The 6,527-nt window shown below is 25.0% G+C and overlaps 1 pseudogene; it reads right to left on the bottom strand.

Moving 5' to 3' along the window:
- Positions 1–1,493: 1,493 nt before the first annotated feature.
- On the bottom strand, positions 1,494–3,373 carry LOC113381826 (annotated as a pseudogene).
- Between the last annotated feature and the right edge of the window lie 3,154 nt (positions 3,374–6,527).

The following is a 6,527-nucleotide window of genomic DNA, read 5'->3' as shown; positions in this document are numbered from 1 at the left end:
ATTTTAGCAAAAAAGCGGAAGGGAGATATTTGACAACCTAATGTATAATTTATAGCTATATTAAATTAGTAATTAGTGTTTGAGATTCCTACAAAAATGCCTTATCATATTTATTATTTATTATATGTAAATTTTAATATCAGTAACATTGTTTTTATAAATATTCGATCGTATAAAAATAAAAATTATGAAGCTCTATAATTATATGATAAAATTGCAATAATTATAAAATTTTTCAAACAATAATATACACAGTTTATATATACACAATATAAAAAATAATTCGTCAAATAATAATACAAAATGTGCTTATTATATTTTTATAGCATACAGGAATTGAAATGACAAAAACAATTATTGTGCTAGTATATATATATATTTAAAACAGCTAGTAAGTGAATGATTAAATATTGTCATTAGCTATTATGTAAAGAGCTAAAAATTATATCACGTATTAGTAAAAATAGCTCATTTGAAATTTCTTAGCGTCGCGTTCAGCAGTTTAATTTTGCATATTCATTCATTAACGTTTTGCAATATAATTATAAAATTGTAACAGCGCTAAACATAGAAACGAGATCAAAGATAACTTTTAAATTAAAATTTAATATCGACTCAGAGAAACATGAGTGAGTACCTTCAAAGATGTTTCAGTACACGAGAAAAAAGCATACACTTTGAGTAATTACTGTTTTATGATTTTATTAGAAATTATGTTTCCACGAGACGCTACAGCATTTTTGAATTCATGAAGAATAAATTTCTAATTATTAAACGTATCTTCTTAGATGGTCATAAAAAATTGTAAAAATAACTAAAATAATTTTATTTTATCTAATTTGTTTTCGTCTAGCTTGTATTATCATATTTGATATCTGAAATGTATTGTTTTTAAATTTGTGAAGTATCAAATAAATAGTTCTGATAAAAAAATATTTTTTTGATGGAATTTCCTAATATTAATTTTTTTGCTAACTTTGCGTATTCCAAAGTTCATGCGGAAATTTTATTAACCAAATAATTTACAAATAATAGGAACCCTGCATATCACTTTCATTCAGGTTTTAAGTCATATAGTACTTTTACTATTTTACTGATTTTACAAAACTGATCTTTTATTTCAAATATAATATTTATGCCAAAATTTGTCTTCAAATAATTTTTGCCATTTGAATAAACGATAACAAATAATAAGTATTAAATGAATTAATTTAATAAATGATAATTAAATAAATAAATAATAATAAATAATTTAATACTTATTATTTATATTAATTTGCATTTATATAGGATACTTCTTATAAAAAAGTCTTCTAGTTTATTAATCACATTTGAAGAATACTGGAATATAAATAATATGAACTCTATTAATTAAATTTCCAATATTTTATTGAACTAATCAATAGTTTCATAATAAATAAATGTTCTATTTAATTCTACTTCCCAGTTATTATTATTTAGTTAGCTCAAATCAAGTTTTTAAATTCTGTAAATCACTCATCTTCGGATCTCAAAATAGTTTGACCATCAAGATTCTTCAAATTACCTAATCTTTTAACAGCCTCTCTTCGCCAAGTTTCTTCATCCATGGAGTCTACCAATGGGTTGCCTATCATTAATAATTCCTACAAAATAATTTTTAGTAATATAAAAAAAGTAAAGTGCAGAACAAAAATTGATCTGCAATAAATAAAATTTGATGTATTGAGTCAAAGTAAATTTAACAAACAAATTAGAAAAAATCTGATCGACTCCTCAAAACTTTGAAAAATAATAGACATATTTTTTAAGTTGTGATAAGAAATCTAATCAATTGATGTATTGGAATTTAATAACTATTTTTATATTTTTGTCAATTGTTTAAGTAATTTAGCAAAATACTCTACTATGTAGAGTCTAAATTCCTATAGTTTGGACGATTCTGTCAACCAATCAAATGTGTTTACCATTTTTTGAAAGATTAGTTATTATCATACTATTTATTATAATGTTCCATTTTTACTTGTAAAGTGGGAACTTCTTGCAGTTTGTTGAATTCTGACCAATCTTTAATTAGGTTGTTGCTGATATAAAGAACTTTAAGTCGCTTAAGAACACCTATTCCTTTGAGTTTTTCAATCAAATTGTAGCTTAACCATAATTCTTCCAAAGTATCAGCCACACCTTCCAAGCCAGTCAAATTTTTAATATAGTTTCTAAAGTAATATTTAATCTCAAATCAATGTTATAAATATTAAATAGTATGTGAAATGATTTCAAATTGACAAAAGCTTTTGTTTAATAATGTATTATGATAAATTAAAATTTTAATTATTATAATACACAAACATCATTATCACAATTTAATTTGCACTTGATCAAATCAATCAACTCTATACAGTTACAATCAAAACTTTAATTGAAAAATGTTTCTAAATAAAATAACACTTAAAAAAATATCAGTTTTTGGTTCAAATGCAAGTTGTATATTCTGTATGTAGATATTTGATATTTAGATAGGATAAGATAATGCTAATATTTACTGGCTTTGCTAAGTTGTATTAGAATATACACAGACTCTAAAAACGTATATGTATCTATGATAACATGAATTGTTGTTTTATTCTTCTTGAAAATAATCGAGCATTTTTTTGTAAATAATAACAGTTACCATTAAGTTACTATTTGAAATATTTTCAAAAGAATTGTTTTGTGTTTCACCTTGCTAGAGATAGAATCTTCAGGTTCTTCAACGAACTTATGCCAGCAATTTTATCAATCATGTTAGTAGATAAACTCAGCTTCTCGCATTTTACCAAGACGTTCAAGGAGTTATCCATCTTCTCTATAGGAGGCCACTATTGTAAATTAATATACAATGTTATAATTATCATGTATTACACATTAAATATTAATCTTATAATTTATATGATATTTATACAAAATTCCCTGAATTGAGAATACCAAGAATGATCTCATTCTTGATGATTGTTTCTCGTTTCTATCATGATTTTTTGACAAATATAAATTATAGCTAAGAAATATAAAATATACTTATAGAACAGTATATAACAATGAATCTAATAAAAAATTATTAACTATATAGATGAAATAAATACCTGATAAAATAAAATGATATACTCTAAAAGATATTATTAGAAAGTAAGATATTAAAAATGCTTATATTTTGAGTTCGTATAGTAACGTAATAATTTCAATTAATTCAAATTTACAAATTGAATTAAGTAAAATAAATTCATAAAGAGATATTAATTTATTAATTATTGAACCTGAAATTGTAATGCACATCCAAAGCTTCTCCAATTGGTATATCTGGATGTTTCTCTTCCCATCGTTTGAGAGCCTCTTTAATTGATGTAGGTCGCAAAGCCATCACATATGAATAATTATAATCAAAAAACATAAAATCAGTAGTGAAATTCAATAATGCATCTAAATAAATATGTCAATATTTGCAGTAAAACAAAACAAATATTCTATACGTAATTTGTTTTTGCCAGATGAATGCATTATGGATGTTATGAATAAAAATAAATTTATACACATTGGTTTCATTTCGTTTATAGTTTTCACCTCGTGTGTAATTTTCGGTTTCAAATTAATCAACGTTATGAAAATAAAAATGAGTATATTTTGAAGCAATTTATGATATTTGTGACAATTGTCGATTATGTATTTGAATAATATGTACATGTCGGTTGGAAAATATCTGATAATATTATTTTTTTAGCTTTAACTTATTTATTTAGCTTAACTGGCTAGTGTTATAAATAGTGAAACATTGACATTGAATCTGTAGAGAGCATTATTTAAGTTTTGCTCCTTAAGATTTTGACAAAATGGTATTTACAAATTGCTTTGCATAGTGAAGTAAAAATGTGTTTGATTTGAAAAAGCATTGTCATATGAATGTTAATAGAAATTTCATAGAACAAAAATAGTATTCTGAAATTTCAACTTACAGAATGATTAGCATTCGTTTATGCTAATAATTTTTCCTGAAATTATTAATTATAACCGTATTTGTCAAAAATAACCAAAAACAATTCCTTTTCTTTAAATATATAATTAAAATAAAAAAAGTTCTAACAATTTTTAAAAAAGATACGTACCGATTTTGAAACTCGAAAACTGTTTGAAAGTTTTCTTTATGATCGGCTAAAACGTTTTGTAATTAATTTGATTTTTATTAAATATAAAAAAAATACTCCATGGCTTTCAATTATTTTTTTAGCAAATTTCTAATCAATTTTAGCAATTATTAGTTTTAAGACAAAACATAAGGCAAATAAATTTAACGTGATTTTAAAAAAACATATTTGATAGATATCAACTAGGAATTGTGAAGAGTAAAATAGATTTTTTATAGTTAACAGTTAAAAATAATTGCAAACTATTCCAATTTCATTGATTAATTTAAAAAATTAAACGCAATATAGCAATTCCTTTCAGTTTGATATAATGATTGACATTTCGAAAAATAAATCGTGATTAGCCCATTCGATTTTTTTCTATCTACATCCACAGTTTCCTTTTTTAGAGTTTCGCCTGCCCGATATCAATTAATTTTTTGATTTTCTCTATCGAACTCCCAGTGATTGAAATATCTTTTTTCTAAAAAAAAATGACATTTCGACTATTGAACATACGTAGAAAAGCTGATGAAGCTTCGAGAATCGAATTTCAATATCGGCAATAGCAAAAAATTTATAGAACTTGTCATGTATCTAAAATCTTTAGACCTTTAGTAGACTGAATAAAAATGATATTGATCGATCCCTGATTCAATCGTCTGCATAATTTTGTAATTTTACAAATACAGCTTCATTTTCCCATAAAACTAAGAAGCTTGATATTGGAAAAGATTTGATCAAATAGAATTGCCGCAAATCCGCACGTGATGAGAAAAGTGTCAGGAATTCAGTAAAGATTTGCGTAGAATTATTATTATCAGAAGTCGGGAATCTTTAAATTTACAATTTTGCCATTTGAATAGGTGGGAATCGTAGTCGGCGGATGTCTGTGAGGGGCTTTCGAAATGAAATCGAGTATGTTGATGCCTTGTAAAAGGAAATTTATCCTTTTCTTACATTTTTAGATACGTAAAGACGTAGATATATACATGATTTTACTTGAATAAAATAAGGAAGCTTCTGATGATAACAATAAATTATAGTTGAATTATAGAATTACTAGTTCGCTTTCGTAAGACGTGATAATTATACTCTATATATTCTTATTTTTTCAAGAAAGGGTTTGAGTCATATTATATTATTACTTATTGCGTCGCTTTGTCATGAATTTATATGCAAACATACGAAAACAAATAAAATTCATATTCAATCTATATAATAAGTTTTCCCGCACGTTAAACTCTCCATGACATGGTATCATGGTTATTTTATTGACACAACTGCGTCAATCTACATTTATTATGAGATGAAGCATAAATTCTTTATTTCATATTTAGATAAAATACTATATTATTATAAATATTTATAATTTTTGTGTTTTTATATTTATGTTATATTTGAAACAACACATGTTTTTCTCCAACCAAATCAAAAGTGTGAGAAAACTATTTGCAAAAGCAAAATAGTTTCTACCTTTTCCCGACCTTACTGACTTTTATTCTTAAAATTTCTTTACCAGTCTTCTCGTGTTCTATAGTCCTACATTTTACTTACTGAGCTAATGTAAACTATATATAAATATACTAGCTGACCCGGCAAACGTTGTTTTGTCAAAAAAAATATTTCTGGTATAAAATGTTAGGTACGAAAATTAGCTATTGATAGCAAATGTGGTTCATATTTGTCTTTGCAGAGCCAAATCAATCTGAAACTGATTCTATTTAAATTGAATTGGCACATTTAATGTTTCAAGATTTTGATCTATTATACCGTCCTCTTTCCAATTTTTTTTTATCGAAATCCGATAATTTATTTTTAAATTATATTGTTATGTCGCATGCTTACCAAAGTGACTGAGATTGAAAAAATATTGAGATAGTGGAACATTTTACAGCTTTGCCGTTGATTTGTATGAAACTTATAGTTCCCTATCAAAAACTGTTGAATCTTCAGAGTTTTATATTTAATCTTTATTTCTTTGCAAAAATTGCCCTTTATGCAAACCATTTATCAACTATGTATTGTTTGTGTACATCGGGAAATATTTGTAAAATGAGAAATAGGAGGGGCGAACAACCCTTCTTGAAAAAAAATTCTAAGTAAATTTATTGCTTTTTTATAAGGTAAGCAAAATATCAATGAAAATCCAGTAAACAAAACACGTGGTAAAAGTGACTAAAATCGTGGTAAAAAATCATTCGATTACTAAAATGGGCTATAATGAAATAGAGATTTGTAGAAGAAGGGTAAAAATTTGGAGTTCAGTGCATTTTTAAATCCACATTATGAACAAAAAACTTAAGACAAAATAGATTACAGAATTTTGAAAAAAGTTAGGACAACCCTTGATAAAATAAATATGTTTTTAAAGTAAAAGAGTTTCATGTATATTTC

This window comes from Ctenocephalides felis, unplaced genomic scaffold, assembly GCF_003426905.1.
Source record: "Ctenocephalides felis isolate EL2017-DRISC unplaced genomic scaffold, ASM342690v1 CF-g0.4_SCAFFOLD_03088, whole genome shotgun sequence".
Lineage (NCBI taxonomy): Eukaryota > Metazoa > Arthropoda > Insecta > Siphonaptera > Pulicidae > Ctenocephalides > Ctenocephalides felis.
This window is presented reverse-complemented; position numbering and strand designations above follow the sequence as displayed.